Consider the following 27,905-nt stretch of genomic DNA (forward strand, 5'->3'; position numbering starts at 1 on the left):
TACCACCTCTAGAAAGTAAACATACTTAATGCCCTTACAGGTTCCCTTTAATGTTCATCAACATAATTGAAAGATATAACAACTTAACACATAACATAATATGTATAAAATAAACATACAATGATCTTCTTAATTATGAGCATGATATAATATTTCACAACACATTAACTTTACTATCTATTGAATATGTTATAAAGCTTTTATCATTTCATTTGAGACCAAAGTAAAAGTACAAAACAATCCCAATCCCACTATAGAATGAATAACTATCCTTTGCATCATTTTCCCCTTGATTATTATTTACAACATCCATACAATTAATACTTTTCATTTGATAACAACATATATAATAATGCAATTGCAATTTCTATTAATGCCTTCTACTCAATTTTCATAACAACATAATAAGATCATAAAGGGATAGGTTAGGAAGGGTAACATAACTTTTTAAAAACATTGTTTCAAATACAAAGTAATCATCCCTTATCATAGTTCCTATAAACTACCCTCCATTTTACAATGCTTTTCATAAAATTACATGTTTATTATGAGGCCATTCACGGCTTACAAATAATCTTTACAATATTTGAATGTACTAGCTCAAAAGAAAGGTCTTCAACATCTTCAATCAAGGATCAAGAAACATCATCAAAAGAGATCACGAACACACCTCGAAAAATATTTACCACCCAACCACGTGGAACCAAAAAGGTCCACTCCCCCGTGCTAGGAGATAAAACCAAGGTCCACGCAAGTACTAGGGCAATACTAAGGCCATGAGACATGTTTCCCCAAAACAATAAACAAGAACCACATATCACATAACAACATCAAATAACATCACGAGCGAGAGAGAGAGAGAGAGAGAACCAGAACACCTACTAGGTGGGTGTCATCATACAACATTAATGTTGGGATCCACCCTGCCTACCATGTACCGCGGTCCCCTCTCAAAAGGATCCACCCAGCCTGTAACAATGGTCGCGGTACTCCAACTGGCCTATATGGACTAAAATAATCATTTATCTTGTATTAGTGTGTTATATCCCAACCCAACCCAAGTTCATTTTTAAAAAGGTTATCACTTGAATTAAACCCACTCATAGGATCTCCTGGAAACCACTTTGGGTCCTGGCAACCTATAGTGAGCCACCCACCTAGGGTATCTAGTTACCCTACTCAAAACATTTATCAAATAAAAATAATAATAATTCATCTCACACAATAAGCATATAAGTTCAAGTACTCTCCCATGTACTCCAAACCATAAGGGTGAGTTTGACTCATATCCCTAAGCCACAATCAAGCATGAGAAGGAGGTGGCCAATACATAACTGTAGCGTCCTAAAATTGCAACACTTGCAATTTCGACTGCATTTCGGTCTTCACGATGGCGACGCAACACGCAACCTGAATGGAGACCCTGAAACTTGCTCACGACACCAAAAATTGCATTTTTCAAGCACCCTGGCCTGAACCTCCTTGCACCCTGCTGTCCCGGGAGGTGGGACCAGAGTGCCCAGCGCCCTGGTCCCTAGGACCATGGCGCCCAGCGCCCTGGTCCCTGGGTCCTATTTTGGGCCCAGTCTCCTAAGGAGATTGCGGGTCTTTTTGTTTGCAATTTGGAAATTACATTTCCTGGTCGGCCTAAGGTCGGGAAAATCAGTCTTTTAACCCTAATTGGCAAGTATATAAACTACATTTTTCTCTCTCATTTGGCATGAGGAGGATAGGTGTACAAAGCGTGGAAACTATACTCAAGCATTCAAGCATTCAAGCATTCCTTCAAGCAATTGATCATTTCAAGTCTCCATTCAAGGCTAAGTGTTGCATTCAAGTCAAGGATTCAACCATTGAAGAGGAGATCACATACTACATGCTACATACAACATACAACATACAACATCTAAACCTTCGCACATAAGGATACAAACATCCTTAGAACAAGGTATTAGTACTTGTTTTACAGTCATTTACATTTACAACACTTGCTCATTTCTTGGTTAATTCCAAAACCGGGGTTTGACCTAAAGGCAAACCCCTAATCCCTAACCCCCCAATCGTCTTCGCTTTTCTGTGTGTAGGTTGCAGGTACGCGGTTGAAATTGAAGATCTGGAATCTTTGTGCAGAGACGAACAGATCCCCCTTCGTTTCGCAGATTTTTCGAAATTCAAATTTTGCATTTTTTCGACAATCTTGGTAGGGTTCAATTTCGAGATTGCAACTTTAATTTGGCCTATCTACAGATCGTAAAATCACTCAATTTTTTCAGATTAGCTCTAAAATCATCATACCTTTCATCCCTACAAATTTCGAAAAAAGTTGCAAGGACCGTGTTGCACTCCGAGCGCCACGGTCCCGGACATTTTTTCCGAAATTTCGGGAGACTGTTGTGATTGCATTTAACAGCTTAAATCCAGAAGATTGGCTGATTTTACTGAAAATTGCTACCTCTAAATTCAAAATCTTCTCTCTCTTTCTAGTGCATGAGTTTTACAACAGTAAGCCCTACTTACACTATTCCCGTTAGACGAAGCCATAGAATTAAGTCTTTCCAAGGTTTAACTATTGAGGAGATGGAACCTAATTTGAATAGCCTTTTTAACGAGGACATGGGTAATTCCTCTAATCCTCCTAATGATGAAGAAGCTCTCCATGAGGTTTTTGTAGAACAACTTTCGAAATTGGATAACCAATTTGACGATTTTCGACAATGGATGTCTCAAGAATACCCTGATAGTCAAGCTCTTCCTTTAATTGAGGGTCTAAAATGTATGCTTCAAAGTGATAGGAATGGAATTGATATTTTGCATGGTATTGCACACATTGTGGATTCGAATGTGATGCCTATGAAAAGTTGTGCTGAAACATTAGGTTATACACAACCTCCTACTCAAGTCAATCATTCTATTCCTTTGACAACTTCTATTGCTAGCATACCTACTTTTACATCAAACATAATGGCTACTTCTACACAAGACATTCCTCCTATGATCACCAGTCATGGGGGCAACCCTTCTTCTTCAATTAACCCTATTCCTTCATTTAATCCGACTTCTTCATTCATTCCTTCAATGAATGTCCCTATTATATCTCCACAAATGAACATGACGCAAGGGGGCAATTCATTTAACCATTCCATTCCTCCTTGTAGTGTTCCTCCTGTCCAATCATCTCCTATGACTAACTATCATAGAGTCCCACCACCTTACTCTTTACCTTCTTTCAATAACATAACACCTCCATCTCAATCTAACACATCCAATATGAATTCTTTGACTGAAGTGACCATTAACAATCTAGCACAAACTGTCTCTTCTTTACAGCAACAAATTGCCTCTATGAATCAATCTAAGTTTAGTGTGCCCACATTTGATGTCGTGAGCCCACTTTCTCTTGACATTGTTCGAGCTATTCCTCCTAAACATGTTGAAATTCCACATTTGGAGCTTTATAATGGTAAAGGAGATCCTCTAACACATGTTAAGACCTTTCAAACAATATGTACTGATTTTGCTTATGACCAAAGGTTGCTTGCAAAACTGTTCACTAGAACATTAAGAGACAAAGCCCTACAATGGTATTGCTCGTTGCCTTCCTATTCTATTACTTCTTTCGAACAACTTGCAAATGCTTTCATTCAACAATTTCAAAACAATATAAGTCCTAAAGTTACTTTGATTGATTTAATGCATTGTAAACAAGGTGTTAAAGAAAAAGTGACTGATTTCATTGGTAGATATAAGCATTTGTATGCTCAAATTTCTTTTCTAGTGCCTGACAATGATATTCAAAGAATCTTTATTTCTAATTTACAAAAAGATATTCGAGACAAACTTCTGTTTTCTGAGTTTACTTCTTTCCAACAGTTGTGTGCCACTCTTCACAATTATCAACTGACTGTGAGTCAAATGGAACAATCACATCCTATGGCTCCGAGTGATAAGGGTGATAGCAGTCAACAACCATTTGGGAAGTTTAAACCAAACAGAGATTCCATCAAATTCAATGAAAACAACATCAACAACAATGTGAATGCAGCATCAGGTGTGCCTCCTATTTCTAAATTTTTCAAGAAAGAAAGAAAGTATACTCCTTTGAATGAATCATTGCATAGTATTATGAATAAGTTATTGGAACAAAATGTGCTTACTCTTCCTCCTATAAGACAAATTGATCCTGCAAAGATTACTTCACCTTATTTTGATAACAAAGCTTTTTGTCAATTTCACCGTCAGCCTGGGCATGATACTGAAAAATGTTTTTCTTTAAAGGGTAAAATTCAAGATTTGATTGATAACAATACTATCTCTGTTTCTGGAGTGAATGATAAAGGCAACACATCTGTAGCTCCTCCTAACCAAAATCTTCAGATTTTCACTGATCCATTGCCTTCTCATACCTCTAATGCAATTGAGGCTAATGATTCCTCTCTCTCATCTGATGGTCTTGTGTCTATGACTCCGAATGTGATTAACTTTGTAGAGCAGCAAGAAATTCCTAAAGAATCTTCCATCACATTTGATTCCAGTGAAACCATTAGGGCACCTGATGGTCCTTTATACATAGTTGCAAAAGTTAAGAATACACCTTGCCGTGGAGTGCTTATTGATCCTTCATGCATGATTAATGTTATTACTGAAGAATTCCTTTTCACTTTGCAATTGAATCAAGTGATATATGACAAAACAGATGTGATTGTGAAATTATTTGATGCATTTTATTCTCCTGCGATTGGTTCTATTACATTGCCTATTGAGGTCCATAACAAATCTCTTGATGTGAACTTTGCTATTATTCCATCTGCCGAACAATTTCGTGTGAAGCTTGGCTATCCTTGGCTATCTTCCATGAAAGCTATTGCTTCTCCTATTCATAAGTGTTTGAAATTTCCCCATAATGGTGAAGTTGTTACTGTCAATCATAGTCTCTTTAAACCAGCTGAAAGAACTTCTAGCGTTCCTCTTGATTACTTTTGGCCTAAACAATTCCAATCTCTTCCTCCGCGAAGTGATCATCTTTTCAAATCTTATCAAAAGTGGAAAACAGATATGATCCTATCTCTAAGTGAACCTAGAACACCTAAACTTGATATTCCTATCATTCTTGAGAAGGAAGTTCTTCCTTTGAAAGATAAAACTAATGTCTTTCCTCAAGAAGATTCTCAACCCATCCCTATGGATGTGACTATGTCTATACCTAATAAACCTTCTAAGAGTAGACCTATACCTCCTCGTCATGATGGACTTGGTCTTCTCCCTAAACCAAATATTCTTCCCTTATATGGAGCAGTTCCTCCTCCTTCTTTTTATAGAGAGAAGAGACCTTCTTCTTCTCCTATTATCCAGCCTAAGAGACCACAACCTAAACACCCAAGTGATAAGGATGAGAACATTCCTCCTCCTCAATCTTCTCCTAATCTTCCTACTAAGACTAGACGAAATCATTCTGCACGTGAACGCCGACGAAAGCGTCATCTTAGAGCTCAAACTTTGCCATCTCCAAAAACACCTTCAACAAGCATTATTCCATTTTCTCCTCAGCCGGACATTGCGCCTAAATCTCCTAAACATAAGATGCATGATGGTCTTGATCCAGTGCAAGTTAAAGATCCTATTTTTATAAATCTTGATGATGATATGGATGAAAATGTTATTCATGATGAAAATGTTACTCCTCTTGCTTCTGATAGTGAATATGAACTTGTTGATGTTGATAACCATTTATCTAATGAATTTTCTAAAGCACTTATCCTAGCTCCTAGACAAGAACAATGTGGCTCGGAACATGAACATAGCCCTTGTTTGGATCTTGTGATAGCTCCATCTGCTGTGTTGGATGTTCCTCCTCTAGCGTGTTCCCTGCCTTCCCGAAACATTGATCAGCAAGATCGGGGGGTAGATGACGTGCTAGACTAGTTACATTAGCATAGAAGATTCTCTCCCCCTCTCTTTTGTTACTTCTTCTATATGTTATTCTCATTCTTCTATTTGTTTTCCTTAGTGTTGTTTACTTGAGGACGATGCAAAGCATTGAGATCTCTCGATCTCTCTCATGTTGACTCAAAAGACACATGTGTTCCCTTCTTCTAGGTGACCTTCCTTGATTGGGGAATGAAGAACAATTATGCATACATACATATGATATATATACATGACTTATCATACAGCATACTGACCCCGAGGAAAGCGAAGTCACCTCGTGCTTTGTTTTTGTGTCTATTATCCTTGGGTTTATCTCACACTTGGGGGCTAAATCCTTGTGATAACATGCTCCTTTCCTTTCTCATTTCTTATGTGTATCACTACGTTAAAACAATCACCCCCGGTGAGGCGTGTGCGATCGCTTTAACGTAGGGGGCATACATCCCGTTCATATCTTTTCAAGATACTTGAAAATTTCTTGGTAAATTTAACCTTGCCTTGAGAATTTTTGATATCTTTCTTGCATGACTCATAGTGAGGGAACCTTACTACTGACAGTCATGGTTCTCCCTCGTGATCTTCCCTTTTACTTTGTCAATCGAAGTCGTAAGATCCTTAGTCCACTGGGGGCTTGGTGTATCTTGCCTCCTTGACGTGGTGAAAGTTTTTCAATGTTGTTTCCTTGTACTTTACCGGAAGTATGAGCATACATACTCCCGCTAAAGTGGGGGCTAAATGTAGCATCCTAAAATTGCGACACTTGCAATTTCGACTGCATTTCGGTCTTCACGATGGCGACGCAACACGCAACCTGAATGGAGACCCTGAAACTTGCTCACGACACCAAAAACTGCATTTTTCAAGCACCCTGGCCTGAACCTCCTTGCACCCTGCTGTCCCAGGAGGTGGGACCAGAGTGCCCAGCGCCCTGGTCCCTCAGGACTAGGGCGCCCAGTGCCCTGGTCCCCAGGACCATGGCGCCCAGCGCCCTGGTCCCTGGGTCCTATTTTGGGCCCGGTCTCCTAAGGAGATTGCGGGTCTTTTTGTTTGCAATTTGGAAATTACATTTCCTGGTCGGCCTAAGGTTGGGAAAATCAGTCTTTTAACCCTAATTGGCAAGTATATAAACTACATTTTTCTCTCTCATTTGGCATGAGGAGGATAGGTGTACAAAGCGTGGAAACTATACTCAAGCATTCAAGCATTCAAGCATTCCTTCAAGCAATTGATCATTTCAAGTCTCCATTCAAGGCTAAGTGTTGCATTCAAGTCAAGGATTCAACCATTGAAGAGGAGATCACATACTACATGCTACATACAACATACAACATACAACATCTAAACCTTCGCACATAAGGATACAAACATCCTTAGAACAAGGTATTAGTACTTGTTTTACAGTCATTTACATTTACAACACTTGCTCATTTCTTGGTTAATTCCAAAACCGGGGTTTGACCTAAAGGCAAACCCCTAATCCCTAACCCCCCAATCGTCTTCGCTTTTCTGTGTGTAGGTTGCAGGTACGCGGTTGAAATTGAAGATCTGGAATCCTTGTGCAGAGATGAACAGATCCCCCTTCGTTTCGCGGATTTTTCGGAGGACCGTGGCGCTGGGCGCCATCGTCCCGACAACTTTTGCTCAAATTTGCAGGACAGTGCCGTATAGACATTTTACTGCTAATTCCAGGTCCGCAGCTTCATCCTATAATCCGAACTCAGTTTATAAGCAAATCTTTGTCACTTTCTATGCATTCCTAGCTTAATTCTTCTATCAACATTCTTTACAAAAGAGGGTAGCCTTGCTGTCTTAACCCTTGAAACACATTTAGCATCCAATCTTGCATTGCATGGGATTGGATCTTGTGGGTTTCAACCCCTCTTTTGAATGTAAAGTCTCTCCCCTAAGTGAAAACCATCGAATCCTAGCGAACCTCCCTTCTCTCTCCTCGGAGTTGGAAGAGGGGAGAACAACTAGGGTTCGATCGCGATTTTCCGCTTTACAATAACATATATAAAACATTTTATTTTATTTTTACCATGAACACCTCACATACATGAATTAGAGTCTTTAAAATAGAGGTACCTACTATAGAAAGCACCTGAACCCCTAAGAAGGAAAATCAACCCAAAGAACAACTCAAAAACCTATTAAAATTGAACCATGTTTCTTGTTGTTTAATAGATATTTATCTTGATAAATGGTTTGAGTGAAGACTGAAATATATTTGAGAAAATAGTATAATGATTTATATTTAATTTTAGCCTCAACCAAAGATTATAATAAAAGTTTAAATAAATTTTCTTAAATCTATTTAAAACCCTCTTTGATAGAGTTGAGTAAAAGAGTATGTTCATAAATTAATTTTAAATCATTAAAAGATGATGGATTATTATAATATTTGGAGTTTTATTTCATATCCATTTATTTTATAATCATTTGGTTTTGGTTTGAGGAAGATATTTGATGCCCTAGTGACACAAGCAATGAATAATTTTTTAGTTTTGATTGACAGAAAATTAGTCTCGGGACAGAGAACATAACTTTCAAACTAACCGTTTGATTTTCTAAATTTTGAATATGTTTTAGTAAACCTAGATTTCTACATTTTCACCGAAGCGATTGGACAAATAATATCCGTAGTGAAAGTTATGAATAAATCAGAAATAACAAAACTGGGATGATTAAAAATTATAAAAATAAAACTAAAACAAATACAAGAGTTATTACTCCCAACATGACACTCATTTTCTCCAGGTTGAATTTCCCAGCCAAGCATATCCCTTACACAAACAAAGAAAGAAGCAGAAGAAAGTATTTCAAGAATGACACTCAGATTTTTAAATTTAAATTTTCATCTAATATTTATTTAAATTATGCAAGCATAGCACAAGCAAGCCACATGGATTTTTCCTAGAATGAGGCTTACCTTGGTTCCTGTGGAGAAAATCCTTTGAGAAAGAACAAGCAAAAATCCAACCTCTTCCTGTGCAAATCTCTCTTCCTGCTCCTAAACCTTCAAATTCCTTTTGATTACCTTCCCAGAAAATACCAACCCCCTTCTCCAAAAATAAAAACTTCAATAAATAATACCAACTTGTATAGTTGGAGAGGTTGTTTTACGAGAAGCAACCGTTCCAACCTCTATGGTTGGTATTATTTATTAACACTAACTATAATAGTTTATTTAAAATTTAATAGATACCCCACGTAAATAAGCATACTAAATACTAGATAGCTAATGAAAATCTCAAATAACACATATAGCTCAACGGTAACTATCAAGACTCATACAAGAGAAGTCATAGGTTCAAAACTCATTGACTAATATAACATTATTTTAAACCTCGATCTTTTTATTTTATCCTTTTTTTTTATATATGGAATTAATAAAAAACAAATCTTATTTTACCCATATATATATATATATATATATATATATATATATATATATATATATATATATATATATATATATATATATATATATATATATATATATATATATATATATATATATATATATGTTCATAAATATAACATAATAAATCTATATTACTTTTGTTTCATCTTTTTAATGCAACATAACATAAACCACTTAAATCATTTAATGTGTAGGTATCCTATCAAAGAAATAATAAAAAAAATACGAACAATATAAGTCTGAACCAATCAAAATACTCAACCCAATACCCATCATAAACATGACATTTCCCAACCCTCAGGATAGGGTGATTTTCCTAAATAGGAGACCTACGTCCAATAGGTTTACTTGTGGGAACCTTGGTGTTATCTCCGCAACAACAACATTCAAGGATTTAGAGGCACGCTCAGACTTGTGTAGCCAGGTGGAGTCGATGCCCAATACCTGCAATCCTGCATCACCGAAATATATATCCATATACAAATGATAAACAAGGAGGGGGAGTGCAACATCATGTGGGTCTCCATAGAGTAACTATGACTACCTCCCCTCATCCTACAGATATCTCATATAGTAATCTATTCCAAGCATGGTTGGGTTAGCATTTTTAGCTCGAGATAATAAATATAAAATATAGCAGCCATATGAAAAGATTATCATAATGAAATCATGTACATAAACCAATGAAACCCCTAACTCACTAATGCATCAGATAACATACTGAACCATAAAGGTGCAAATATAACTAAATATGTCTCATCATCTACTCTAACAAGGAAATATAGAGTCCAACATCACCAAATATAACAAATAATGTCCATGCCAAGAAAAGTCGCTAGGGTGGGTATTACAGAAACTGACAGAGGATAAGGACACTAACACTGGGAAATCATCAGAAGAAGAGGTACAAACACAGACAGAGAAACTGAAAGAAACTGTAAGTAAAGAGGAAGCAATTGATGGAAATAAGGAGGAAATAGTGAAGGTAATTGGGCAAGTATCTGTTGAGAGAAAATCCATAACAGAACCAAGCACATCAACTGGAGAATTCAGACCCACTAACATAACATATGTTCTATTGGATTCTATCAAGATGATAATAGATTGCAATGCCTTAGCATTTAAGGCTATTGATAACACATTACCTATCTTGAAGATGATTGCACCTACTTATAAGATATATCACTTTAATGATTCTTTAGGTAAATTGGACACATTGTCCAAATTCATTGCTGAATATGTCATAATTTTAGATAAGGTGAATGAGGATGCTATAAAGGAAAGAGTAGATAAAGAGAAAGGAGAATTCTTTGAGAAAACCATCAAAAATAGTAATGAGCACATGGATTCATTATTACCTGTACTCAACTCAACAATTTTGGAATATAAGGAGCTATATAGAGAAGCTTGCAAGCCTCACCATTTGACTGAGGATATAGATGAGGAAATCAAGAAGACACAAAAAGAGATAGATGACATTGTGGATAATATGATAGGTTTTTCGAAACTTACCTCATTTTTTTGGCAGGAAATGGTAGTGTATGAGGAAAAGTTAGAGAAACTTGAGAAAGAGAAAACAAGGGTAATGTTAAAGGCTCGTGAACTCAAAAGTAAACTTGGTCCAAGATTGGACAGTCTCATTACTTAGCGGGTTGATCTATCAAAGGCAACAGTTCAAGGAGAACGGTCACCGGAGCAATAGATGCACTATCTAACTAGCATGATCTAGTAGAATGAGACCATTCTCTCCGACAACAACAAATTCATGTAGAGCGTAAATCTAGTTTTTGTGGATATTTTTCAAATTGTAACCAACTGGTTACAGGCGATGAGGTAGCAGTTTTGTATTCTTTGATTCTTTTTGACATCCTTTGTCATTGATGTCAAAGGGGGAGTAGTATGGAGAAAAATAAGAAGTAGTATGGAGAAAATAAAATAAATGCACAAGCGAGATCACTTTCTTAGGGGGAGCACACTTCTTTTTTGATTTCATTTTTTTTGGATAGCAGTTTTGGATTTTTCTCATGAGTGTTGCCATCAATGCCAAAGGGGGAGATTGTTGTCATTCTACACTCTAATGAGAATAGTTGATGTTGTCATTGATGGCAACCAACTGGCAACCAACTGACAACAGGTTTCTACACATGCACCGACATCACATACATCATACATCGGCAGGCACCGACAGGCACTTTCACCGACATCGAGATTACATTGGAAATGAAGTATATTGGCACTCAGGATGACATGTGATAAATTTTTGCTTATATGAATTGAATTGTAAATATAATTAATTATCTATAAGCCGACTTGATGTATTGTAGTCGACTCATATGTGTATGAGATCTTGTAGATCTTTTTTGGAATGTAATGGATAGGAATATAGAAATGGAATTGTAAGGAAGAAGGACAAAATATTATTGTTGGACAATGAAAGGTTTTTGGTTATGGTATATGACTGAGCTTAAACTGGTACTAAACTAGGCATTAGAGATGCTATTTTGAGCAGTATATTGTATTGGATTTAATTATCCATATTATAGTCAGTGAGACTCTTTTGAGCAGTGCGCTCTAGGCAGTTGGCCTTCCTGCATGTGCAGGCCCCTATTGTAAGTAATATTTATTCATATTGGCCAGTGAGTAAATATTGTGGGTCACAAATCCCACCGAGGTTTTTCCCAAACCAGGTTTCCTCGTTAAATTATTCTGTGTTATGGTGTGCATTTATGTTGTCTCTATTATTTCTCTTTACTACATTATTTCTTGTTTACCGGTACATTGTTTTGGGTTGCAAAGATATAAATATGTTTAAATATTCCACTAACTGGTTAGACACTGCTTCACCCCCCTCTCAATGTCTTTGGGGCTGTCATTGAATCTAACACATTCCAATATCTTTCATAATGGCAGATAATTCTCTGTATGATCGAGGTAGAATATTTGATGGTGGTAACAAAAACTCACCTATCAATCTACAACAAAAAATCTAATTTGTTAATATAAAGAATATTAGTGGTACATGATTCACCATTTATTAACTATAATGACATATATGACATACCTTAACATACGTGAGATTGTTATGTTGGATAAACCATTCGTAACCTTCAAGTTCACCAACAACAATGCAGTGGAGAGAAGAGTTGTTTGGGAGCCTTCGTAAAGGGCCTCATATGCCTTCTCAAGTAGAGGTAAATCATGAACAACATCAAGGTCATCTTGATCATCATGATTAGTTGTGCTAGTACTAAATGTGTCATGGATCAATGTATTTGTACCATCATCTTCAATTGTGTTTTTTGGTGCATGATCGTCATCTTCCATGGGATCATTATCTTCAGCTTCAATATTCACACCTCTATGTTCCTCCACTTTGAAAATAGTTGGAGTGAGATGATACCCTTCAATTGCATGGATAGATCATAATGAGAAGTTGAGGAATATGTTGAGGACCAATAACTGTACAATGGACCACATACTCTTGTTGAAGAATGAAATTATCGTAGGCATCCCTCTATCTTGTTTAATTCTTCATTCTACTCACTCTCTTGTGCAATTGCATGTTCATTGGATGCATTATTTGTTATATGCATCCCTTTCCATGTAGTAGTCTAAGTTATCCTTTGCTACACCTACAACATAAATGGTCATATTTGACCTTATTTACATATTTGAAACTTCAAAAAACAAAACTTTCATATTTTGCCTCATAGAGGCTTGAAGGCCAATTAGGTGCTCCTGCACAATTGACTATGAGAATGCTATGAAATGCTCCAACCATTGGTCCACTCTCATGTCTTTTGGTCATCTAAGACTCATTTTTACTATTAGGACAATCATTTATTCCCTTTTGGACCGTGGCATGCTTTTACAATTGACTTGTGGGCTCCTTGACTATTAGGACAATCATTTTTCTTTGTCCTTTACTATAGCTTTCTGTTCTTTTCCATGATAGTGGTCATGCAATATTAATATGAATATCTTATGTGATTCCTAAGTAACTACAACCTTACTGTATTTGCACCTTTTAATCTTTTCATTTTCCATCTTGTGATTGATATGACATTTTGAATGTCCAAAGACCTCTCTAACAGTTGAAGATAAACACAAGAACAATTACTAATGAGTAGTGACATGATTGTGCTCATTGTTTTATTGTCTTCTTGGGTTAAGTATACATTGTAATAGCATCTATGACCTACAAATAGTTGTATTAAATCCCATAGCTATGAAAGTGATCCTCATACTTTTAATTTGTATCTTGATATGTTATTTCGATCTTTTACTATGGAAATGACCTTTTGCACTTTTGATCTTTAACAATTTTCTCACCTTTGTTATCTCGGCTTAGTAGTATTACGAGACATTGGAAGAGTTTGTTGTGCTTAGTTTGGGTAGCAACTTGCTCTTTTTCTTCTCAAGCAAACTATTGAGCCAAACAATTGTTTTGGAGATTTCAAGTGGCAATGCAAATTCCTATGTTGTCCTAATGATATCAAATTCTAATGCAATGAATGCATGGGATATATATCAATTGGATGCTATATTTAATGAATTAGATTTTTTTTTGTATAACACCCTAGCTTGCAAAATGAACATTTTACATTTAATTCAATAAGTAACAAGTAGTTAGAATAGTGATGTAGAAAAAGGCCTTCCTAGTGCCCTAGTATTGTGGGTGTAATTATGCACATCATTCAAACTACCCTTATATTAATGGCTATAAAGAAAGCATACAGTTATTGTGCATGATGATTTACAAGAACTTATCAGTGGCTATCATTTTAAGAGGATTGGTGGCGTAGATCTCTTCTACTCGTGTATTGTATGTACAATACCTATACTAGTGCCTACCCTCGATTGGTAATCATAAGGTCCACTTTTTTATGCAAGGATGCATTAAGTTTTAGTCTACAAATTATCCTTCTGTGTTATCAATCTTTTCATAATCAAAGTAATGAAAACAAGTAGAAATTAGGTAATGGAAGACAAATACCAATGAACTAGAGGGTGAATCTCTCTCACCAAATTATCACATCCACAAACATTTAACGAGCAAATTTTTTCAAAAGGTTTTAGTTCCAATCATTCATACTTTAGTTGCTAATTTCATATTTTCAAACTAAAGAAAATGTATCTTGAAGCAGTGTTAACATCAATGCACATGCAATTTCCTTTTATATTATAATTGATTCTAAACAAAGGAATTGCATGGATGAATAGAAAGAAGGCAACTTTATTACCTTAGAAAGATTTTATTTAAAGAAGATGACATTAGATTTTATTTGTGCGAAGGAAAAACAAAGGTCTAAAAAAGTTTTAGAATAACCAAGAAGTAGATCAAATCTATGGTGACCGTGTATATCTTTGCTCTATTTGTTGTTGCTCTACTCTTTTGTGATACTTTCATTTCTACCAATTACTATGCAAATTGCAACAAAAACATGGACAAGCCCATGAACTGTTTCTTCACAACCGATGCAAGAAATGGTTCCATTGAAATGGTTGTAGAAACTTTGAAACAAGTGTCCTCTGACACATAATAGTTGATTCAAGTCCTATAGCACACATAAGTTGTGGAATGTCAAATAACTTTGCACCCTCAAATGAACGTCAAATAAATTTGCACCCTCTAATATCTAAAGGAGCTTAAATGGTTTTTTTTATATATACATGCCTATTCATGGTGAATCGTGCCTTCAATTGTTCCTGCAACATGGTATGTTCTTATGCATTTTTCCTTCATTACATACAACGTACTCCTTGAAATGCAATTGTTTATCAAACGCTTTAACATTATTGAGTTGTTTGAGAAATTGAGTGGATTTTGGATTTTTAGAGACTATTCATAGCCTCTAAGTTTAAAGAAAACAAGAAGCCTATATAGTAAAAGGGAAAAAAAAACAAGAAAATAGTTTGCTATATTTTGGTGTTGTAGGAGTCAATGGATGTCATATGCATCTCCCCTTTCTTTGTGCTCAAAGGTCTTGCCTTAAAAATTTTAGGTTTTAGATTCTATCATTGCGTAAACTATATGGTCTTGGTCAACTATGTTGCACAACCACTTGGACAATGTATGGTGGGATGGAAATGCTTAGATCTAACTATTTGATGCCCTCTTTGCTTGTTGATATGAATTTTACCATCACAAAAAATAGTTAGAAATCACAACCTTGAAGGGCTATAACAAGATATTAAAGAATGACCATTGATGAAAGAGGATAGTCATCATTTGTGTTTTCAAGATAAGGATAGTTTTCTCTCAAGCAAGGATAATTATTGTATGAGAACATGGTGAACAATTATTGAATACACTTGCAAAAATGACAGTTAGAGCAGAGAGTAAGAACTTAAGAAATCCAAATTGATGTTCAATCATGAAGGACAAGAGGGTATTGAGAGAGATAACACATATTGATATCTTACCAATATCTATAAGAATAAGAGTTACAAAGAATAGAGAGTTAGAGGCAATACAAAATGAAAAAAAGACAAGAAGCTAGATAGTTGACATACATGACAAACATCGTGATCATGTAATCAACAAAGTTTAGTTTGATAAACCCATGATCCTGAGAGATGAAATGATGCTCATTGAAGATCAACAACAACAATTATATAATCATAGGAGAATCCATGAACACTCAAATACGGGACATTCAACATTGGTGCAAGGTTCACAATGACAGTCTATTTTTCAAAGGGATGATAATAGAAGATAATCAAAGATGACATATTTAAAGCCATTCACCTTTCATTCAGTGAGAAGACTATAGTGATAAAAGGTTAGTGTACAAGAAATAAGACAATTTATAGTGAATAATAGTTGGAAATAAATAGATAGGACCTCACTGTCATAAAGGTCAAAGAAGCTTTATCATCATTAGTGAAATAAATAGTATGAGTTGATAATCACCATGATAGAGAGCAAGTTTCATGATCATGTTGAATGCAATAAATAACAAAAATAAAGAGTAAAACACCAAACTCAGTCATTTGATAGTAGTGGACAACAACCTTGTAATGTTTTGACAAGAGAACACATATAAAACAAATGGGATATTATTAATGTGATAATTTCAAGAGCCGATTGTTATTAAAAACTCAAAAATTTCAGCTTGCGACTATGACAAAAATCTATGACAAAGTGAATTGCAACTAACATGACTTAGAGTTTAGGGTTTTCGAGCAATAAATTACATAGTTTTGCAATATTTTTTCGAGTTCCAACAGTGTCTTCAGTTGGGGATGAATGGCTATTGGACATTGTAAGAATGCAAAGATGATCTCTGGGACATGAACCAAAATTATGAAAAACAACTAAGACACATTGACACAAATAAAAACAAAATTGGAAAATGTAATATACTATGCATGGGATCAATATTCTTTAAGAAAAGAAGTGCATGCCCTTGATTGCAAAAAAAACCTTATCTGAGGAGCATGCGGTTATGGAGAGATCACTCTAGGGGGGAGGGGGGCAAGAGCAGCTTCAACTTTGGTAGATGACGCTCCCAACCTATGCTTGGTTTCTTTTAAAATGAACCCGCATTTAAAAAAAAATAATAATAATGCCCAAGTTTGTCGGACAAGAAAATCACGAGAAACACAAACTCGGCTCGGGATAACTAGAAAGTTGTTTTGGTGATGTGAATGACCTTCCCCGATGACTTTCTCATCGATGTAACTCCCTCTTATATATCAGGCCTACATTGATGTATGTCTTACCAATATCCTCATCGACTATCGACAAGACCAAATGTTCCCTTTGCCACTAGTGTAATTCATGTCAATGGATTTCATCGGCATGTCCTACCCTGATCACAGGCTTCTATGCATACAAATAGCTTCAAAAGGTTCCGACGAAGGTTTTCGATAGACAAGGCATATTATGATCAAATTTGGTTTTTTTTACAAAAATGCCCGAGTTCTTTGGAATTCCAACGGAAAATAGGTCTGCATCAGTGTATGTCTTACCGATAGCCTCATCGGCTATCGACAAGACCAAATGTTCCCTTCGCCGCTAGTGTAAGTCTTGCCGATGGATTTCATCGACATGTGCTACCTCGATCACAAGCTTATATGCATACGAATAGCTTCAAAAGGTTCCGACAAAGGTTTCCAACGAACAAGGCATATTGTGATCAAATTTAAATTTTTTTACAAAAATGCCCGAGTTCATCGAAATTCCGACGGACGTTTTCTGTCGGAATTTTGACAAACTCAGGCATTTTGTAAAAAAATCAAATTTGATTACAATATGCCTTGTCCATCGGAAACCTTCGTTAGAAGTTGAGGCCAAATGTATTAGTGACTCCCTACAACCTCCCATAGAATTGTAAGGTTGACAATTATCTACTTTGTAGTTTCCACCTTACATTTATATGCACATTTAAGTGGAAACCACCTTAGACATATTTATCACATCTTCCCTAATTGTAAAAGCATAATGCACAAATATTTGACCTTAGGAACACCTAAAAGGCACCTATGTGTGGTGGGCACTAGTGTTTGGACACTTATGTAAGATGGTTTCTAGTGTGATTATTTAAATTTTAAAAATTGATTTTCTCAACCATTTGTGCCTTAATTATTATTATAGACCGAAAATTGTCCTAACACCTGTGAATGATGTTAAACCCCTCATTATTATACTAATGATGTTTTCTTATTAGCATAGTAATTTTGAGATGAATATATAATTAGATGTGGAATTGCATCAAATTGTTGTTTTCATATAATTTTCCATGGAATGGATGTTCAACTCCTATGATCAATAGATGTAATTAATGTTTTGATGTTCTATATATTGGAATTGGTTATATGTATGGCCTAACTATAGTCATCAATGCAAGTTGGTTGCAGGACACATTGCATCGCCCTCTGGAAGCAGAAGGCAAGTATCATTGGAGAGAGGGTTACAAACGTAAGAATAAGTGAGGTTCTCATTTGAGTCTACGCACACACTCACGAAAGGATAAGTTGTCCTTATTTGAACCTTAGATGGTTTATTTCTATGTTTTGTCTGGTAACACTTGAATTTGTAGTGATTTTAAATGTCAACCTAGACCTGGGTTAGGCAGGGTTAGTCAACGTCTTGAATTTAATCTCCTTAATTAGTTTAATGACATATGTCATATCGATTGTCAAATCATTATAATTTTGATATTATTTTGATTACCTTATTAATATGTAAGTATCAAGATGTACAATTATGTATAATGTATATATGTAAGGTTATACAACCAATTAATGAAGTCATGATTTATATTCCCATTAAGCCAATTGCAAACAACTATTTTCAAATCAAGTTTCGGATATCATTTATAAACTTTTGAATGATAATACAATAAACCAATGATGGTAAAATGCATTGAGAGAATGATGAATATAATAATTTATTATGAGCATAAGGCTTAAAGAAGTTGATTTTCATGGGTCATGCAAATAGATTACTCTTGGAAACATTTTTTGGAGGAGCACTTAATTAATTAAGTGACTTCTTTTAGGAATAAATACATTTTATCATAACCAATTGTTTCTTGATGCATTAATTTGTATTTTATTTTGAAATCCATAAGAATGAAATAAGACTCTTTTGAGGGGTTTGCAAGATTATTATTCATTTTTCATATTTGGGGAAAGCTGGAAATGGTAGAGATAAAAAAATAGAGCTTGATAGGAGTAGGATGGCGATTGTATTTGTTGCAACTATTAACTATTGAATCTTTGCAAAGGGAATAATAAGCTAGAAGCTACCATAAAAAGAGCGACAAGGGGAGGATTGTGACTCTAAGATCATTTAAGTAGATATCTTTATAAGCACGAGTTTCTATAAATTAACCAAGTTGAATGCAAGAAGTAGAAAATAATACTTATGTTATCGGGAAAAACATTTTCCTAGGGTTTCCACCCAACGAATGAAGACCACTAGAGATATTTTTCACATAGGGACATTACATTTAAAAGAGGAAAGGGAATTCACTAGATCCAATCATAAATCAGATGAAGACTAAATGCTAAGTGAATTTGGGTTGATAGGGGTTTCCTCTTTTGTAAGTTGAAGTGTTGAAACTAGGTAAAATGTTAAAAAATGGAGGTAATTTAAGCATGAGAACAATGAGCTATGGATGCGGGATTTTCACATGCACCTGGATCTAAGTAATGTAAGTTGAATCGAACATGCTCCCCAAAATTTCCCAAAAAGTGCCAGGACTATGGCACATCACATCGGTCCTCCAAAATTTTCACACGTCAAAAAGGGTTGATTCATCTCTATTAATAAAGCTTAATCTAAAGAGTACAACTCCGTACCTATTTCCTGCACACAAAAAGAAAGAGAAAAAAGGTTGGGAATATGCGTTTGCCTAAGTCAAACCCCGGTTTGGAATCAACCTTGAATGAAATATTGCAAATACTTGAAATAAATGATGGAAAGGTATGCCTCAGATTTGCAATGACTGATAATGATGCTTGTATACACCTAAAAATGGTCTGAAGATAGTTAATTAAATACGCAGTTATTTGATTAATTCCCCTTCTCAATTAATTGAATTCACAAGCAATTTAATTAATTTCACTATTCATCTACTAGTAAATGAATCTAAATGATTTATTTATATAGTTCATCTCACATCCCCCTTTGATTAATTAATTTTAAATTAATTAATGTCTCCCCATACTAATCAATTCTTCTAATCCCTAATTAAGATTAACAAACTCAATTTTGTTGAGATTAATTACCAATTTTCTATTATTTGAATTTCTAAATTTAAATGAGCACATGGCTCCTAACTTTAACCACCCAACCTAACCATCCCCTAACCTAACCCATTCAATATAATCTTGGGTCTAACTAAACCTATCCTATCTTGCACATTCTAACCTCCTTATCCTAACCTCTCATGGTGTGGATATTCTCTCCTTGAGACACATGGAACTTTTGCCACATGTCTCCTCCCTTGGACACTTGTCCTGTCATGAGCAAGGCTCCTTGACACTTGTCACCACAGAGATGACAAGTGTCCATTCCTCCAACCTCTTCTCCAACATCCTCAATCTTGGCCCTTGATATCTTTAGATCAAATATGGACCGTCGATTCCTGCCACCTCAGCTTTGGCCTTGGAATTCCTATAAATACCCCTCATTTTGGAGCAATAGGGATCCAATCTCATTTCATCTTATGCATTGTTACTATAGGCACATCCCATCTCATATCAACTTAGGCATTGTTACTATAGGCATTTGCATTTCACTTATCTAGTAATTAGCTTTGGATTTATCATAGCATGTTCATCTAGGTTTTTAAATCATGCATTTCATATCATCTCCATAATCAATCATGATCAATTAGCTACTCAACTCTTGAGTTGTCATTTTGGAGGTCATTGCTCCACTGAGAGTCCATCAATCCAACACCTTCAAGGTCCTCAAGAATAGAGGAAAATGGGACATTTCAAGGAAAGCTTAGGGTTTGCATCTTTGATTTAGTTTTCAATTAAGCTTTCAATTATGTTTTTATTGTCTCATTATATGTGTATGCCTATTGTACTAACCACATTTTTAGCATCATAATGCTTTGCTTCTTGAATGTAACCATATATGTTGTATGAAATGGCATGAACCTAACAAAACCCTAACACACACACACATTATTGAAAATGAATGATGTAAATCTTCTCCACAATGGTTGATGAATGATTGAGAAGACTTCACACAATCTACACTTTCACTTCACAAGAGACTCTTTCAATTGCTTGTTGATGGATCTTGGATTGTTTTATCGGCCCCCTCAAATGAGGAAAGGAAAGGCTATATGTATGAAACCCTAACATTATTTTTTATCATAGGCCAACCTAGAAATGATATATTTTTACACCAAGTCAGGTTTGAAAATTATAATACCGCCAAATCATAATCCTGAAATTCAGGGAGAAAAGTAGGGATTGATGCGATTCGCATTGGTCCTGTAGCATAGGAAATAGGAAATCATCACAAACAAGATAAACATAATAGCTCAATCACAAGAAGTCATTGCAATGATCTATCCTAAACAACACTCAATAGAGACATGAAATAAAAACATTCAAAACTAGAAATTAAGCAAACCAAAGGTATGATTTGAATGCTCCTTCATGTGGCTCCATTGTCCTTCTTTCTTCTCCAAATGGTTTTGTTGTGGATCTCACCTACTAGTGCATGATCATGACATGAAAGCAAGTAAATAAGATATTGCTCAAGAATACTCGAAGCGCGATTAACTAGAAATTCGATAATCTGATTAGGGGGGGTCAAGAATCAAGGGATTTGAGTGAAGAAATTCATCCAATTTATAGACAAATTGGAGAAATGACAAGATTAGCATGAAAATGGTTCTAATGGAAATTCAAATCAAGAATAGCAAAATTATGACATGTGTATGACAAATTGCTATGCAAGGATTTATGACAATTTATGACAAATTGCTATGCAAAGATTTATGACAAGATTTTGAAATAGAAATAGACATTTAGGAATTTAGGAGAAATTAGAAAATTAGGTTAGAAATGATGACTTGGAAATTAGGAAATTGATGAAAAATTAGGTAAATTAATTAATAATTTCCCATTCATTAATTAATTCACAAAAATAGGAGGAAATTGAATTAGAAATTAGGAAAATTAGAAAATTGGAAAATTAGGAATGATGTGAAATTAGATAAATTAATTAATAATTTGTCATTTATTAATTAATTCACAAAAAGAGGAATAATTAGCCAGTTAAATAAACATTTAATTGTGACAAGAAGACTTAGGATAAATAAATAATTTATTTAACCTAAAGGGAAAATGCCAAACAAGATTAAATGAATAAACCATAAAACCTTGGAAGATGAATTAGAAATGCAAAGATGACAATTAGGTCTTGATGAAAGATAATTGATATCGATTCGATCATGATTTTGGATTGATAAATGATTTGATTGATAAATGCGCCAGTTGACGAGGAACAATGACTAATTGATTCAAATTGACATGATTGAAGAGGACAAGGATCGATGACAAATCGATCGTAAAATGACGAGATTGACAAGTTGATAAGAGATTGACAAGATCGACCAAAATCATGATTAAAGATTGTTATCGACAAGACCAAATTCGAAAGCAAGACAAATGAAGAATGCAGAAGAAAGACTCGATGCTCGCAAATGATAAAGACCAAGTGCGTAACATAGGAGAAATGTTAATGCGACGCAAAAACCTAAAATGAGGCAATGCGCAAATTTTAAAGTATGATCCCGCAAGAGTTGACCATTTTTAGGTGTCTACATTTTTCCCCTCTTTGAGACAATGTGATTTTAAGCATTGTTTCAAAGAACAATAATGAAAATGCCCCAAACAATGACAATGACATATGCATGCCCCCTCGAGGAATTGGCCGGAAAAATCCAGAAAAGAGGCCAAGTGATCGATAAGAATGATAGAACATGATAGGATCAAACGGACTGTCAAGACTGACCGAAGAAATGTTAGTGAGAAGAAATTAGACAGAGGACAGTTAGAGACGAAGAAAAACTTGCTTTCAGTAATGCACTTTGTAGGTGAGAACCTTTATTTTAATGTAGCAAAATGGATGCGTAGCATCATGGCATTGAAGGCCAGAGCTGAAATGCAACCCTTTTTGCAAAAGACAGACACATCGCAGACAAACAGCAATCACAACAACAAAAAAAAAGAACGGGACCATGAACCATCCTGGTCACTCTAAATCACTCAGTGACATCATCGAGCAACATAGGAACATGATTGAAGATAAATCAATAAAAAAATAAGATGCACAAATTCCAACAAGTCAAACAAACATCTTGATCTTTATTGTCAAAAGTTGAAAGTGTTGATAGGACGATCATGCTGTCTGGTTTCAAGACGTGTGATACCCCGTCTAAGACAGGACATAGTCTAGTTTCGAGTATACCACACCCTGTATAAGACCCATGATAGTGTGCCAAGGACAAATGATTTTGAGGTTGATTGATATGACAATTTTGATCAGTTTGAATGTCTGATTTGATGGAAAAGCTCATCTGTTTAAGCGTGATTTCATTAAAGCGCAGTGTTGAATTGCGTGTCATTGGATGTATGCTCAATGATCTGTCTATGCACAAAGGGATCATTTTATGTTTTGTTTTTCGAGATTTTACAATTTTTTTGTGTTCATTTTTTCAAGACTTTATATGATTTTTTTTAGGGATTTTCTCAGGACATTTTTCAATTTTTAAGAGATTTTTTTCAGGACTTTATTTGATTTTTTTGAATTATTTCAGGACATTTTTCAAATTTTTTTGGGATTTTTATTTCCCCAATGTCTAGCAAGGCAAGGAATATGACAGGTGAATAAATAGGCTTTCTGAAATGTTGGTGGATAGAGGGAAGACAAAGGCCTTTTATTATGGAGATAATACAGATGCAATTTTCAAGGGCTATAGCGTGATGGGACAAGAGACTGGATATGACAATGTAAAGCAGGAACATGGCATGAGGGACATGTCAAGAGGTTTTTGAAACCATGTTTTTGCATTTCGCGTCCTTATGTCAGATCAAGATCAAGGAATGAAAAAGAATGTATGGATAGTGATAAGATATGGATAGGATAAGCAAGACTAAGAATGGATAAGGGACATGGACTGAAGGTCGGGGTAGGATACAGGATAGTGGCAGAAAGTTGCAATAAGCTAGGGAATATGGATGAAAGGTTATAATAAGCAAATGGATAAATGACCAAAAGCTATGATGGACTAAAAGCTACAAACAAGATGCATGCTGCTCATGACGATCGTCAGCCTTGTCAAGATCAAAGGGGGAAAGAGAAACTGGACATGAGGGACAATATGATATGAAGGGTAATGACAGGGGTTCGATAGGATAGTGAAGGGCAAAAGGATATGGAGGAAACCTGCCCCCAAGTGTGGTGTGCAAGAAGTTCATAGATTATGCATGACGCCTGTTTGCCAGGTTTTCATCACGGTACTTGCCCAAAGCGCCTGTTTGCCAGGTTTTCACCAGTGGATGAATTATTTTTGCTTTACTTTTTTTCTTTTTTCTTTTTATGACTTTTTTTCACTTTTTTGTTTTTTACTTTTTTTTTTCATTTTGACTTTTTCAAGAGAAGATGGACAAATGATAGGGGATCAAAGAAGGACTCAAGCGTCTTTTTGTTTGGATAGTATCTTTGAAAAAAAATGGACCATGGTCTTTAAAAACATGCTCAAAGATGTTGGTAGGATAAGGACATGGAAAATGAGATGAAACTAAGGCTAGGATTTATGCAAAGGATGGGATCAAAGGGATCGAAGGATGGAAAATATGCATTGGATAATGGATAGGGTATTGGAAGAATTTGGGCTTGAGTGGATGGAAATGAAGGCAAGATCAACACTGGCACACACCTTGAGGGGTGATGGACTGATGGAGAAAGAGTGGGTTTTGGATATTGAGATTTTGACGAAGGAATAGCTTGGGATTTTGGGACATAAGAGCTCAAAATGGATGAAGAAGGTGGTGGAGGAATAGACTTGGAAGGTTTGGATGGAGGAATAGCAATTTTGGATGCCAAGTTGGATGTTTCTTTAGGATTTTGTGCTTCAAGGAGCCGCTTAGGGATCCACATAGTTTTTGATTTTTCATGCTTTTGTGGTTCCTTAGAGTGCATTGCTTGCACAAGGGATTTAGGAACCCATATATATTTTGACTTTGCTTTATTTTGCTCAGTGGGCCTTTGTGGCCTTTTGGATATTTCTTTTTCTTTATAGATCATATTGTTCTTTGTTTTGACATGTCAATTATATTGGACATGTTGATCCTTGAATACATGTGGATTTTTAGACTTATGACTTTTATACTTGGCATCCAAATTGCTTGGAGGGGGAAAGGAATGCATGGATGGATATGAATGAAATGGACTTCTTTTGGATGGATGAAATTTACTCAAGGATGTGTGCCTTTGCTGACCTTGCATAGAGAAAGAAGGGATATAAGGACCTAAGATGGATGGAAGGTGTGATGGGGAAGGTGTATGTTTTGATTTTGATGGAGGGATACCAACATCTTGAGAGTGAGTTGTGTAGACATGACCCTTAATATCTTCTTTGATATGGAGGTGTTCTTTCTCATGAAGGTCTACACCTTTGCCTTTATGAATATCTTGACTTGTCGGATACACTTTTCTTTGGGAAGAAGACATGGGTCCATTATGAGGTGGATATGATATGAGAGAAATAATGAGATCTTGAAGTGGATCAGATTGCACCAAAGTGGAAGAACCCATTATGCATGTCGAGGGTTCATGAACATCTTGCACTGACACGTTAGAATCATGAGGGGGATTAGGATCATGAGGGGGACTAGGATTGTGTAATGGACATGGTTCAATGACAGGCTCTTCAAGAGATGGAATGGGAGAAATAATGGGATCATCAAAAGAGATGCGATCTTGGAGTGTATATGGAGCATTAAGACAAGGAGATGGAGGAACAAGTGAATCTTGTGGAGGATCTGAAGGAATAATTTGATCTTGACAAGGAGGAAGATCATTGGATTCCTCTTTAAAGGTGCTTTGGTCTTGACTTTTAATGGGATCATCATAAAGGATGGAAAAGATATCTTGATCTTTCTCAGGAAGTGGAATGCCAATGGGATTTGAAAGGACATTGTGTTCATGAAATGGAAGGGGATCATTTGGGATTGGATGAACTGGGATATCTTGATCTTGCTCGGGGAATGGAGTGTCAATAGGACTTTGGATAGGATGGACAAGAATAGGGGAATCATCATGAGTTTCTGGGAAGATGAGATCCTGGTCAACAATTGAATGGGATGATAAGGTTTCAGGATCTTGATCTTGATTTTCTTTAGGACTCATTTCTTCGTGCTCTAAATTATCCTCTTGACATGGGATTGGACTTTGGATATGCATGGGGGATTCTGACAAGGGATCAATGTTGTGGAATGAAGGAAATACACTTTGAACATTTGTGATGGAATCTGGCAAGGAATCAATGCTTGAACATGAGGAAGAGGGACTTCGAATGGGGTCCTCTAAAACAGGTAATGGCAATAAAGTGCATGGTGGCATTGGGTCTTGTATTTCTGAAACATGATAAGGATGTGCATCATGAATTGGATTATTTTGGCAATCAATTATGGATAGCTCTTGGATAATTGCATCCTTGGGTGTATTGTTTGATGAGGACAATATGGAAGGTTCTTGTGAAACTTCTAAAGGTATAGGGATAGATGCCACTGGAGAGTCCATTTGTTTGCGGGGGGGTGAGGCATTGCTAGACATAAGTGTATTATCTTGATCTTCCTCAAAGAACTCACTTGGTAGTTTCCTTAAGAGCATTGCAATAAAGCCACCTTTCTTTCGAGGTTTTGACATGGTTGTATCTGGAATTTGAACTTGTTTTTGATTTGATGTCATGTTTCGATATTGGACTTGGTTTAATTGTTCTGACATGTTTGAAACTTTGGTTGGTGTGTGTTGCAACCTTTGTTTTTGAATGTTTGGTTGTAGTTGTTGACATTGATATGTTGATTGAACTTGAACTTGTTGATATTCCACCATTGGTTGAACTATTTGTGGACATTGTATAGTTGGTTGGATATATTGTTGAAATTGGACCATTGGTTGTGTTGGTTGTATATGTTGGACCATGGGTTGTGTCTGTTGTATATGTTGGACCATTGGTTGTGATGGTTGAAAATGTGATTGATAGTAAACACCTTCTTGTTCTTGTTGTGGAGGCACATAATGTTGAAATTGATGTTGTCTCTTTTCTTGAAATTGTTTCATCATCTCTATTTGTGAGAGGAGAGCTGGTATGTCTGATCATTCAATAAGAGATCTTACATCAATTGGCTCAATCTTTAGATTTCAACCTGGAAATTTTTGAAACATTTTGGACATTTGTGATCTATTCTTCTCAATGTTTTTCACTCTTTGTTCCAATATCTCCTCTTCTTGAGCTAGTTTCTCCTCTAGTTTTTGTATTTGGAGACTTGTTTCATCATAAAAAGTTTGATCAATGTTGCTTTGTTGTTGGGTTGAATAGAATTGTGATTGCTTTGGATTAAAATTCGATTGCATTGTCGGTTGATACGTCAAACTTTGTTGCATCATTGGTGCTTGGAACCTTGTTTCAATAGACATGTCACTATGCAAATGCAATATTTTTGGAATTTTTCAAGGACAATATATGATATGCAACTAAATGCAAACTAAATGAATGAGAATGCAACCTATGTTTTTGGTTGTTTTTCAAGATTTTGACAAACTCTTTTGGAATGCAAATCTAAAAATGAGACCCTTAGGAAATTGAAATGATGTCTAGACCTCAAAGGACAAAAGGACCAAGTGACAATAGGACAAATTGACAATGTCTCACCTATATGCTTGGATACTAAGCTAGGTTTGACCAAATGATATTGATGGCAAAAAGACAAAAGTTTGATAAGGTCTAGACTTCTTAACAATGACTTAGGGTTGTATCAAAGATTTGCATTACTCAAGTATGACAAA

Source organism: Cryptomeria japonica, chromosome 2 (assembly GCF_030272615.1).
Source record: "Cryptomeria japonica chromosome 2, Sugi_1.0, whole genome shotgun sequence".
Classification (NCBI taxonomy): domain Eukaryota; kingdom Viridiplantae; phylum Streptophyta; class Pinopsida; order Cupressales; family Cupressaceae; genus Cryptomeria; species Cryptomeria japonica.